General features: G+C 40.2%; 1 protein-coding gene across 2 annotated transcripts in view; it reads left to right on the top strand.

Annotated features, from left to right (window-relative positions):
- ZNRF3 (zinc and ring finger 3) overlaps positions 1 to 13,316 on the top strand; it is a 116,644-nt gene that overhangs the window by 56,541 nt on the left and 46,787 nt on the right. The window contains exon 1 of one of the 2 annotated variants that reach the window (XM_075178551.1): positions 5,469 to 5,506. The exons of the other annotated variant lie outside the window; for it this stretch is intronic. The gene's annotated coding sequence lies outside the window, so the exon portion shown is untranslated. Of the gene's footprint in view, positions 1 to 5,468; positions 5,507 to 13,316 lie in introns of those variants that run through there. 2 annotated transcript variants of the gene reach the window in all.

Raw genomic sequence — 13,316 nt, 5'->3', positions numbered from 1 at the left:
TCCAACATTAAACAACTGTGCCTGAATACATGTGTGAATAACACTGACGGTAGAAGAAGATAATATAATAGTCATCTGGTGGTGGTAAACAGCCAGGAGTGTGGTTTTACTGTATGTCCCCATATTCCCTTCCTAAGCTTGAACCAAGTATAATAACGGTACAGCCTCAGAGATATAGTAATATATTTATGGTATAGAACAGGAAATTAGTCATAGGTTTATGGGGTTCTTCATAACTGATGCAGGAGTTTTTGTTCGATGTTGTGTTATCTTAATGAAACTTATCGGTTATCAAGATTACAGATCAGGTGAAGGACAGAAACTGTCCTTAATGTATGCAAAGTCAGCCGCATGACTTTATGGAATAACTTAAAATACATTCAGAAGCTTCCTTAGGCATGAGTCTGTTCCCTGGTATCTAATAACCTTTTTCCTGCTCATTTACTTGCAGTGGGCTGTGATAAAGTGTGAGGACAAGCTTTGCTGTTGTGCAGGGAAGGGGTATATGAGGAGGTGTATTTTGCAGCAGAGGTGGTGGTATCATTTAACTTAGCAGCCAGCAGATCCCACAACGGGTTACAATGTTAAAAATGTCACTTTTTTTTTTTTTATTGCAAAAAAAGAGTAAAGAACATATTGTTGCCACTGATGTGTGCAGCTGTTAGACATATGGGAAAAGCGCTTTTGACAATTATTATCAGTAAGGGACAGGAAGAGCAGCTGTTCCTTTTCTCTTTTAACCCTTTCTCTGTGTGTGTACATATTCTAAAGCCACCCTACCAATACAGTTGGGGTCTTTATAATTAAAGTGGATAATGAAGCTGAGATGATAATGACCTGGTCATACCAAACCTTAGCACACGGTAGTAATATCACTGTAATATGACCAATACTTTTCTCCATCTGTACTCAAAGCACTTGTAGTTTTCTGATTCTTGTAGTTGCTCTCCACAACATTAATAAACAGGGGCCTTTTAAATGCATTCAAGGATGGTGTCTCTGGGGCTGAACCAACTGCTGGTACCACAGGGTGGGAGTAGTGGGAAGAAAGGCCTGACCTGAGCACCAAAGGATTTCAGGTGGATTTAGGGTGTTTGTGAAGCATGGAGGGAACATGTGGAAATATCCGGCTCTATTAGATCTATCAGATCAAGTTTGGGGCCTCGATAATACAATGCTTTAAAAGTCAGCAAGTAAGTAAATTCTGTATTTTATTGGCAGCTGGAGTAGAAAGCGAAGAACTAACATAATGTACATGGCAAGTCTGGTGCTTCCATAGTCTGGCTGCGGCATTCAGCACTATCTGTAAGGCCTTTCTGGTAGACCTGAATACTTACATTAATCCAGTCGAGAGGCTACAGAAGTGTCTATTGTGGGGGGTAAGGGGGTAAGTCTTTTCAGGCACATGATGCCTAATTTGTGATATATTGTCAAGTGGAATATTGACAACGGACACATGCTGTCCGAGTGCAAATCTCTCTTCCACTAGGTTATTTACAGGGACTGAACGGTATAATCTAAACATGGCCAGTATATTGTCATTTATTTGTTAGTCATGGACTGACAACCACAACTACTCTGTAATGTCTGTATTCAACACACCTACACACAAACACCATTGTGTTCCATCACACCCATTAATGATAGAGTATGTTCATTTGCAGTGTATTTGGATATATTTCATCAGGTCATGGATCAAGAAAAAAAATTCTCAAACAACAGGCTCCATGTGTAATATGATTTAACACACACACACACACACCAGATCATTAATTGTGTGCATGAACCTTTAGCCAGTTTGTTTCCATCCACTCATGTAGGTCAGCCATACAGGTGTTTGGGATGAACAGCTAGATCCTATGGACCACAGGTAATGTAGTAGGATGATGACTGTGATTCGACAATGTGCATTTACAACCAGTCCCTATCTACATCCGATAGATCTCAGTTAGAGGTCACTTAGAGACAATACGCTTAGCAATCAGTGGGCGATTAAATCTAAAACATTCTTATTGGCTGTCAGAATTGTAGTATTTTATGTGCATATTTACCCAATGGTATCATGTCTATTGTGTAAAACAGTGGAGATGAGCCCTGTAGTAATGCATTTTTGAGATTGTGATGGAACACTTTTGTTTCGTGTTCCCCATTCACACAACACCGTTGAGTGCGCCTGAGCCTAAGAGGGGGCCTGCACAGACTTCCTGTTGCTTTTGGTCACACTCCCAGCACACAGCTTCTGCTGTCAAAGGGCAACAGCACTTCCAAGGCTGTGTTATTGTTCATATAGAGCTTGGCCCTGCTGTCTGCTCTGTGTACTGCGGCCAGATACTGGTATACTTGCACAGAGCTCCCAGAAGTCTGCCATCTGTTAGATTCTTTCTGGAAGAGGAAAACGAAACGTAACATTCAACTGGTCTCCATAGCTCTTTAGCATGACCAAACAGAAAATATTTCTTTAGTATAAAATAGGCACAGACTGTATGATTTTTTATTTTTTTTAGCAACTTTCTAGTGCACTTGTAATGGGATTTTTGAATAACTTTCAAAATTTAGAGCAGCAGACTAAAATCTAGAACATGAGGTTTTCTTTTACTGTAATGTTGTTATGGTGTTTTTAAGGTAGTACAGTCAGTCTCTTACTTTAAAGTTTGAGATTACATTAAATTATCTTCCTTAGGACTCCACCTAAGTGATTCTGTCTTCTGTATTCCATAGAACATTCTGCATGAGAACCAGCTATGAAAACTAACCAGAGATCTGGGGCCTGATTCATTAAGGATCTTAAATGAAGAGGATCCTTCTTTCAGTCTCCTGGACAAAACCATGTTAAATGCAAGGGGTGCAGATTAGTATTCTGTTTTGCACATAAATTAAATACTGACTGTTTTTTCATGTAACACACAAATACTTGATAGCTTATTTGTACACTGAAATTTGAAGTTGATATGTGTGTGTTACATGAAAAAACAGTCAGTATTTAACTTTTGTGCAAAACAGAACACTCATTTGCACCCCTTGCATTTAACATGGTTTTGCCCAGGAGACTGAAATAAGGATCCTCTTCATTTAAGATCCTTAATGAATCAGGCCCCTGCTGTTTATCTCATTATGCCATGTTAACAGCATGTTGTATGGGCTGGAAAGTGAGAGCATGTCCGCACAGCACATATATAGCTCTATAACCTGTTCATTTTCTCCAGTGGTTTTCTTGCGTTGCCTGTGGACAAGCACTTAGACTGCGCGTTAAGTGAGGTCCTAGTCGTACAAGCACAAAGCTCCTTGATTCTGAATTGGTGCAGCTAGATGGTCCACCCTGTGCACATCAGGTGTGTGAGGAGGTGGAGAAGCCAGAAGAGGCGCACTGTGCTCATAGCTAGTGCAACAATCAAGTCCTTTTACGGAGTGGCTGTGGCTATGCTCCTCCGTACTTCACAAGCAACACCTTACTCTGCCCACCACCTCACACAGGGCCATCTTTTCCATTGGGCACGATGGGCAGCTGCCCGGGGGCCCCACAGGCAAGGGGGCCCCATAGGCACGGCTCTTAATGAGAATAAATAATCCTGCAATAGAAATAAACCTGCAAAAAAGCCTACAAGGGTCACTGAGCAAGTACATCTATCTATCTCTATATATCTATATCTATATCTGTATCTGTATACATCTATATATCTATATCTATATCTAGGGGCCCCGGTGCACTGCTTTGCCCGGGGGCCCATAATATTGTTAAGATGGCCCTGACCTCACATTAACCGGTGTAAACGTCTGCTCTTCTGCAGACGCCACCATTTTGCCCCGTAAACCGACGCACACTGGTGGGAATCTTAGCACGATTGCCGAAATTGAGGTGCCACCAAAGGGGATTTTGTGCCATGCCTTTTTTATAATTTGTGTTTCATAAATGAGGACTACAGTGTGTTTAGTGGGCCTTCAAACAGAATGGTACAGAGCACGGAGTCATGCGGCAGGTACTGCTAGTATAAGTATTTTCTGCAGTGGGGGCTAAAGCACTATACACTGTAAATAACAACCAATGTTGCGATTAGGATTTTTTGCACCTTGGTTACAGATTATTGCAGTTACAACTTCATTTGCAAAATTATGGTACAATATAATATTTGGAAACTGACTACATAGCTGTCAACATTTTATAACGCATATTCGGTACAAAACCATCATCATCAATTTATATAGCGCCACTAGTTCTGCAGAGCTGTACAGAGAACTCACTCACATCAGTCCCTGCCCCATTTGGGCTTACAGTCTAAATTTCTTAACACATACACACACAGAGACACAGACTAGGGTAAATTTGTTGTCAGCCAATTAACCTACCAGTATGTTTTTGGAGTGTGGGAGGAAACAGGAGCACCCGGAGGAAACCCATGCAAACACTGAAAGAACATACAAACTCCTCACAGATACGGCCATGGTCGGGAATTGAACTCATGAGCCCAGTGCTGTAAAGCAGAAGTGCTAACCACTTAGCCACCGTGCTGCCCACCATGCATTGCTCCTCCCAAATAAAGCCTAAATTTGCTCATAGTGACACCCAGTCATGACAGGCCACACCTCCCCTGGGGTACGGAATCTGGACTGTTCTCCTATTGGAGACGCACTATACTGATTTCCATATATCTAAATAAAAAAGAAAATACTGAGATTCACATCTTCCTTGTACAATCACATTGTTAGCCACATTGCACACACCACATCGTTGATTGCTAAAATAGGCCTCTCTCCACCACATGATCTTCTTTTTTCCAATTGTGATACTGTGTCCCCTCACTAACTTGAGTTTATTTGCCTCCTGTGCCCATTAGTTTGTTCACAACTGTTTATAAATTACGTGAAATGCAATTAAATAAATTTGACTTTGAGGCTAAGTAAAGACCTGTTTAGCTTTAGAAGAGCAAACTATAAAGTGGGATTTTTTTTATATATACGTAACAAAACAACTGTATTACAAGACAGATTAGTAAGTGAATGTATCTTTCACTTGGCTTTTAGCTTGATCTCCATTAATGTAAGAACAGTGTGTTTGTGTTTGCAGAGTGTTCCTGAGGTGCAAGAGATAAGTAATGTTTTAACATTTATCTACAAAGTGAAGAGATTATCAACCTCTGATCATTTTATGGTCCTCCCTTTGATGTTAGAGAGAATATAATATGCCTTTTGTATAGTTGAGCAATAACATTTTATTACTTTTTTTTTTTTTGTGTGTGGATGTTTTAACCACAATAGGGAAACTAGGACAACTAATTACTTCCTTTCAAAGTCTACCCACACTGTTTCTAGCTGTGTGCTGTTAATATATATATATATATATATATATATATATATCTCTATCTCAACTGTTCAATTTTTTTATTTTTTACAAACTTTTTACTTGGATCCCTAGAAGTCTTTGTATTGTACCTATGAATAACTATACTATCTTGTTCCCCATTTCTCTCCTCCTACAGTTACTGTGAGGAGCACTGCTGGGCAATTTTAAAAGGTGAATGCCAGGGATGTCATTTATAAATTTCATTTTGTATGTTTTAAACGTGATTCTTCAAATTATGGAAAAATAAGTGTTGAGTTATATATTGAACTAAATAAATAACCTTTCTACTTAATGTTCCAAGATCATTGCTGGCTCTAAAGATGTAAGTGATCTTCCAGAATCATTTTCTGCCTTTGGTGATATAACATAGGCTGTATGTCTTTCATGAAGGGAATGTTTAAAATCCTATTTCCGGTATATGGAAATATTAAACTAAGTATCTGAAAACTGCTTTCATTAGAAGTGACTAATTTGATTCCGAGGATGTTTATTTGTATTTGTTTGACGTCTTAGGTGTCCGTTTGAACTTGGTTGTGTTCTTTAGGTGTGAAGATTACATCTAGTTACATTTACTAGTACTGAGTTCAGCTCCGTTCTGTTACTGTTTGCACATATTAGGGACGGGTCAGAAATGGTTCGGCAAAGCCTATCCCAGAACCTCTGCTGTCTCTGTGATGACATTATTTGTTGATTGGTTCGGAGGTGAAGATTGAAGCACAGGTGCTTGAGTGCCCAATCAATAATTGGGAGGGGGCAATTATTATGCAATGAGCCCATTGTTGTTAAAGGAAATGACCCCTAAGTGTATATTAGATAGTTGTGTAATGTACAGATTGTTGAAGGGAGTGGGGATCACCTAATCCTTGTTATTTTTGGGTACCCCGAAAGGGGCCTTACATTCCATGCTCCTTTGCTCAGCACATTCCAGAGCGGAGGTCATTCCTCTGAGTACATTCCACAAAACTCCTTCCTTTCTGAGGAGCACAGAATGGGGAGGAGGGGCACTTCAAAGACTTTGTCCAGCTGCTGATTGCCAGCTAGCTTAACCCTTTAGTGGCCCTTCTGAGAGGCATGGGGTTAATATTAAACTGCACCGATAATCGTGGCAAGTGTGTGGTGAATAGAAGTAAATAATCTCTTATTGCCTGGCAGAGCTGTGGTTTCAGCCTCTGTACGGAAGGGTCATGTCTGATACCTCTTGTTATTAAAGTAATTGTCTTTTGTTTGACGCGGCTGCTGGTTCATCAGGGCCTTCCACTGACAACCTGCCTTTCTCTTCTGCTTAATTTTATTAGCCAACTTCACAAGACCGTTAATTAAACACTATAAATGTTTATTAACGATAAGAAATGTATACATAACATTAATTTCTCTAGTACATAAATATATGATTTTTTTTAATGTTAAATAAAACACCAGTTATTATTGGCACTGCTACTAATGCTACTACTTCTACTTCTAACGCTTCAAAATCTCCTGAAAGACTTTACCGAACAAGCAGTACATGGAAACCTGGCAGTACCTACACAGCAGAGCGCCGTTGTGTGATAAGAAGACCTGCACGGTGCGCCCAGCAGCTTCATGGGGCAGGCACTGGAACTGTAGTATCACGTTACCTGTTGTCAAGTAAAAATTACAACATATTACTTCAGTTGCATAAGCATGTTATATGTTGTGGGTCTTTCCCATGTTTTATCCCTTGAAGAGTGAGCTAAGCTCCATACACCTGCTGTCATGTCCTTTCTGTAGCTCAGTCACCCACCCCTTCTCCAGTTTTTGGTGGGAGACTGGTGGTGTTGAGGGAATAGAACAGTACCCTATGCCATATTGGAATGAAGGAGTGGTATGTAACCCTCCTGCCACGTCCTAAGGCCCAGCAGCGAGGATAAAGCTGGAATATTACACTGAGTTGTAGTGTTTGGCCTGAGATTTAAGTGCTGTCATTGTTGTCAATGGATAAGGTAAACTGTAACTCATCATTATCATTAATTTATATAGCACCAACATATTCCGTAGCGCTTTACAATTGGGGACAAACACAGTAAACTAATAAACTGGGTAAAACAGACAAAGAGGTGAGAAGGCTCTGCTCGCAAGCTTACAATCTCCCCAATTACCCCATGGTCTGAAGCTTCCAGCTGGGTAAAATATTACCCATCCGCGTGGCTTCTGCTAGGGCACAACTTGAAGATTATAGCGCTGAACTTTGCAAGGCATGAAACATTCGGGTTCGCACAAAACTCATTTCGCACAATATTTCACTCATCTCTAGTCTCTACCTACTGACATACACCATGCATAGGAAAATGACATGCATCTAACGCTACACCTCACGGTTTGTTTGTTTTTACCAATCACTTGCTCTCTCTTTGTACTGCTATGTCTTTGTAGTTACTACATGAGTTACAGGGCTCTTAAATATATTATTGTGATTATTAATGACAATAGTAGGAGTATACCTTGCATAAGTAAAACAGATCCATTTGTGTTGGAAGAATGAGTGGTGCATGTTTGGGTACCTGTGCCCTTCCTGCAGCCCTTGGATTATTTGTATTATAGAATATGTCCCTGGGGACACCCTGCCCACATTCATGGCTCAGTGCTTTTTGCTGCTTTTCTAATTAAAACAAAGGGCAGGAAGTGATTTCTCGCACTCTTTTAGGGAATGTTCCTCTCTGGGCTGATCTTGTTACCTCCTTCTAGGATTGAGATGCCGCAAGTTGTGTGTGTAACTGTAACCTGCTTTAATACTACCTTGCTTTGCTTCTTTTGAAGTTATTTTAAACAAGTCTCACCTGCACTATCCAGATAACCCCCACCCACCCCCTGCTAGAAGATCCCTGTCTTGTAACACTGGAATAAAACACTGTCTGTTCACATTGGACATCTTTCTGATTTTTTTTGTTTTAATTTTGGAAAGTTTCCAGAATGGACAACTACCAGTGACAAAAAATAAATAGATGCAGAATGGTTACCATTGCCTGACATATAAAGCACATCTAGTTTTGTGCACCCCACTGGAATTTATGAGCAGTCAGGGCACAGAAGTCCATAAATGTACACCATTATCATTGTTAACTTTATTTTAAAAGTAAATGACAACTGCTTCTAATTTACATCTAACCTGAACAATTTTTGTGAGCAGAGAGAAAAGTTTGTTTAACTTAAATAGGAATGCAGACAGAAGGTAATATTTTAATCCTAAACTTGCATTTAGTTAAAAAGCCCTCTGCAGCCTTGAGATACTAGACCCCACTGTAACTTGTCCAATTGGCATCAGCATGGTTTTTATTCAAAATTCTCCAGGTCCTCATGCCTGTGGAATTATCAGTTACAGGAGATAAGGGGAGAGTATCGTCTGGACTGCAGTGGCCTGGTGCTTTATGTATTTTATTTATTAAACTTTATTTTCAAAGAGACTTCATAACCTTTGCTTGTAAAAGGCAAGCAAGTTTTCTTACATTTTTTCACAGTAATTTGGACGGTTTCATTGAGTTTGGGGCTATTTTATTTACCTTCTTAGAGCAAGTGATCTGGGGCCTGATTCATTAAGGATCTTAACTTAAGAAACTTCTAATTTAAGTGTTCTGGACAAAACCATGTTACAATGCAAGGGGTGCAAATTAGTTTTCTGTTTTGCACATAAGTTAAATACTGACTATTTTTTCATGTAGCACACAAATACTTGATAACTTATTTGTACACTGGAATTTAAAGTTGATATTTGTGTGCTACATTAAAAAACAGTCAATATTTAAGTTATATGCAAAACAGAATAATAATTTGCACCCCTTGCATTGTAACATGGTTTTGTCCAGGAGACTGAAATAAGAAGTTTCTTAAGTTAAGATCCTTAATGAATCAGGCCCCTGGTGTTTTAATAAATGTAAATATGAATTGTGATGAGGCTTTGTGGTGAATAACTGCTACTTATACATTGGTATATTCTAGAAATATGGTATATAATCTTCTTAATGACCCTTCTAAGTGTTAGGATACCTGTATACATGAATTAGATACCAATGTTTTTAAATTTAAAAAGACCATACACCTAAACTTTCCTGTTAAAGCCAAATTTGCAAAACAATGACTGAATGAAGGTCAAAGAGGAGTTTCACAGAGTCATTTGCCCTTGGTGACCCTTCACATGCCGTGTTACTTGCTTCAAATACTCCGGGAGTTGTACATTCTCTGGTCCTGTGGTTGCAGATTTCAATCAAATGTTATACTGCAACATATCTAATGGGTCGTGGGTGGTGACACGGGCTCCTGCAGGCTAAACTGGGACAATTGTCCAAAAATTTAGTTGCCAACATTTTAAAATAGGGAGCAGGTGCCCCCTATGTGCATGAGATACTGTACTGACTGCACTGAGCTTGGCAATAATGTCAATTTTTTTTATTTTATTTTTTTTAAATAATTATCTTTAATAAATATTAATGTATAAAGCCCAAAGCATAAGTATTGCATTGAGCTTCTATGTTTACTCCCCCAGTCCATAATAATACAGTGTATTATAATATATAAATAAAGACTAATAATAAATAGTGAGAATTGGATTTAATAGACAGAATATTATTACTGGCCAATTGGTGGGTATTGAAAAATAGGGATAGTTCCATCTTTAAAACCTTGAACGTTAGTGACAGTTGAAACTATGCGGAGTAATGTAGGATATGGAGGCAGGAGGTCAGACTGGAATAGGAGACTCTTTAACCCACTGTGACTTGGCAAAAGTTTAGGGCCATTAAATGGGTTTCTGTTTGGTGTATAACAAGCAGATGACTGATTAACTCTTCCACTGCTAGGTTTATAAAGGGAGCACTGCATAGGACAGAACCAATCTGCTGTATGGAATGTTCCACACACTGGCTCTCGATAGTAAGTATATCTCCAGTGATTCTGGTGGTCATCTCACTCTCTCTTCTGCTTGCCCTCTCTCCTCCCTTTGCCCCCTCTCTCTCCTCCCTTTGCCCCCTCTCTCTCTTCCTCTTGTTCCTTTCCATCCTCTATCTCTTGCCCTGTCTCGGCACACTTTCATCACATATAATCCTACCTGACCATTTATAAATATTTATTATTGGGGAGCTGTTTGTGCTGCTCAAGACACAGGACAGAAATAGAAATATATAAACCTCTTAGTCCTTAGATGTCTTGACAACCCTGAGTGTGTTTTGTGCTATGTCTGCCATACTACAAAAAGGCTATATGGTTTCATGAACAGTTATTATTCTTACTTATATTCTTCCCAGTCATCTAGCCTCATATTGGTAACAGGGAGGAGGACTGTAAGTAAGAAATGATACTGTACCGAGTGGGGGGGGGTCACTATCACCTACTCTTTTATTTCCTCTTCTATTTGAGCATATGTTTATTCCTTTTCAAAGATCTGTAACTCTTCTATCCGCTATGTCAAGGCCTGCTCCGCCATGATTCTCTGCAGTCACTCTCCTCCTGGAATTAACACTTCTCCATATTTTCTTTTTCTCACAAAGTTTAATCTTTATATTCATACATGTGCACTAAGGATCCTGGCAGACACAATCCCTGACCAAAATGTCCCCATAGGCCTTACCTGCTGTAACTTCTTCTCTATGTTCCAGCATGTCGGGCAGCACAGTGGCCTAGTGGTTAGCACTTCTGCCTCACAGCACTGGGGTCAAGAGTTCGATTCCCGACCATGGCGTTATCTGTGTGGAGTTTGTATGTTCTCCCTGTGTTTGCGTGGGTTTCCTCCGTGTGCTCCGGTTTCCTCCCACACTCCAAAAACATACTGGTAGGTTAATTGGCTGCTATCAAAATTGACCCTAGTCTCTCCTTCTGTCTGTCTGTGTGAGTGTGTGTCTATATAAGGGAATTTAGCCTGTAAGCTCCAATGGGGCAGGGACTAATGTGAATGAGTTCTCTGTACAGCGCTGCGGAATTAGTGGCGTTATATAAATTGATGATGATGATGATATGTTGCGGGCATCATGGTATTCATGTTTGGGCCTACTCATCCATGGTTCTCCAAGATGGCATGGAAGCTATGTGACCACTGGCACAATGTTTTCCCACGTGATCTTTCTGTTCACATCATCATCAACATTTATTTCATCAACATTTGTTTATATAACACCAGCAAATTCCGTAGTGCTTTACAATTTGGAACAAACATTAATAAAACAATACTGGGTAATACATACAGACAGAGAGGTAAGAGAACCCTGCTCGCAAGCTTACATCAAGCAAAAGCCACTGGTACTTTTTTTTTTAATCTGTACAGAGGCAATATTTGCCCATGTGAAAGTGTCACACAGCTGCACAGAAGCAATGTTTCCCACATACATCACTAACAAGGTACCCGCTCTCTCTATAAGGAGGCACCCACTTGCCACCAGTTTATTGTGCTTCGTTTCTGTAATCCAGCATTCCTGAATTCTCTACTAGACTGATAATTCATGTTTAACTGCTCTTCTGGTGCTTACCCCCTGGCATTGGCTGGCTAGTTGTCTGGTTTTTACCCCCTGGCATTGGCTGCCTGCTTGTCTGGTGCTTACCCCCTGGCATTGGCTGGCTAGTTGTCTGGTTTTTACCCCCTGGCATTGGCTGCCTGCTTGTCCCCTGGCATTGGTTGGCTAGTCATCTTGCCCCCTGGCATTGGCTGGCTAATTGTCTTGTGCTTGCCCCCTGGCACTGGCTGCCTACTCGTCTGGTTCTTACGCCCTGGCATTGGTTAGCTACTCGTCTGGTTCTTACACCCTGTGATTCATTGGCTACCAACTCTTCCGTCTCTTATTTCTTGATTATTCTCCTGTCTGATTTGCAACAAATAAATCCTCACCTCAGTCTGAAAATAATATATTAAAAATCTTGAACAAAATTTGAATCAAACAGTTCCTCTATGTGTGCAGGCGGTTACAAGTTATTGAACGCCTTACACTACTTATAGACACATTCTAGTGATGTATTTTAGCTAGATTTCAATCTCTTAGTAGCGGTTGTTAATGCATGAGAAGTAGTCATGCCTTGTTCTAAAGTTTTAAAATGCGCTGTTAAAATTTTAGAATGCAATGCTGTGAGCATAACCATTGGTTAAAAAAAGTGGGTAGCTGAGAACAAACCCTCAGCCTCTGTGGCAGAAACTATTTTATGCTTTTAAGAAGATTGCTAGATAAATGTATGTATGTATGTATATATGACTTTCCATAATGAGTGAAATATATAGACTTCTATGCAGCAGTCCCATCAAATGTTGTTATGAAGAAAAATGTGGGTGGATGCATGCATAGTATTAGCAAGGTGGGTCCTCCATTCACTCACTACAATTCCGTACTGTTAACAAATGTAAGTCATTTTTTTTAGATTTCTTTCCATTCTTATCCTATTTACTGTGAGACAGGATGGACCACCTATGCCACACTGTCTGCTGTTGCTGGGCTTACGTTGCCACCGTTTCCTTTCGTTATCCCAAATGCGCCCTCTTGTCGCAGTAGGAGGGGCTTACAAATGGTGCCACCACTGGACTCCTTACTGGCATCCAGTACCGGCTTTCTTCTGGGTAACTGACGCTGCTAATGTACCCCGTTGCTGGTGTACCTGGGCTGGTACTCCTGACCTCTTCCGATTGATCAGAGTTGCTGTGGATGGATCTCCCTGGCCTATCACACTAGCCAGAGCTGCTGGGTAGCGGGCAGAACGGTGGTACCGGAAAAGCTGGGTCCAAATCTCAGTAACAGCCGGAGAACGATTTAGAATTTGGGTCTAATCTGTAGGTCACAGGAATAGAGAAGTTTCCAAGCAGGTCATTGAAGCAAGTGTTGTTTATTTGCTCACACTGGTTGAAGGTACCAGGAGCAGGTCAGATGAAACAAGAAGAACAACTTTCAATACAAAACAGTGCTTTTTTTTTTTTTTTTTTTTTTAACAGTTTTGGACACAGCCTTACAGGCTATTTTTAGAATCAGGATGCAATTTGTTTACCCAAACATGGACGTATATC

This window comes from Mixophyes fleayi, chromosome 1, assembly GCF_038048845.1.
Source record: "Mixophyes fleayi isolate aMixFle1 chromosome 1, aMixFle1.hap1, whole genome shotgun sequence".
Taxonomy (NCBI): Eukaryota; Metazoa; Chordata; class Amphibia; order Anura; family Limnodynastidae; genus Mixophyes; species Mixophyes fleayi.
This window is presented reverse-complemented; position numbering and strand designations above follow the sequence as displayed.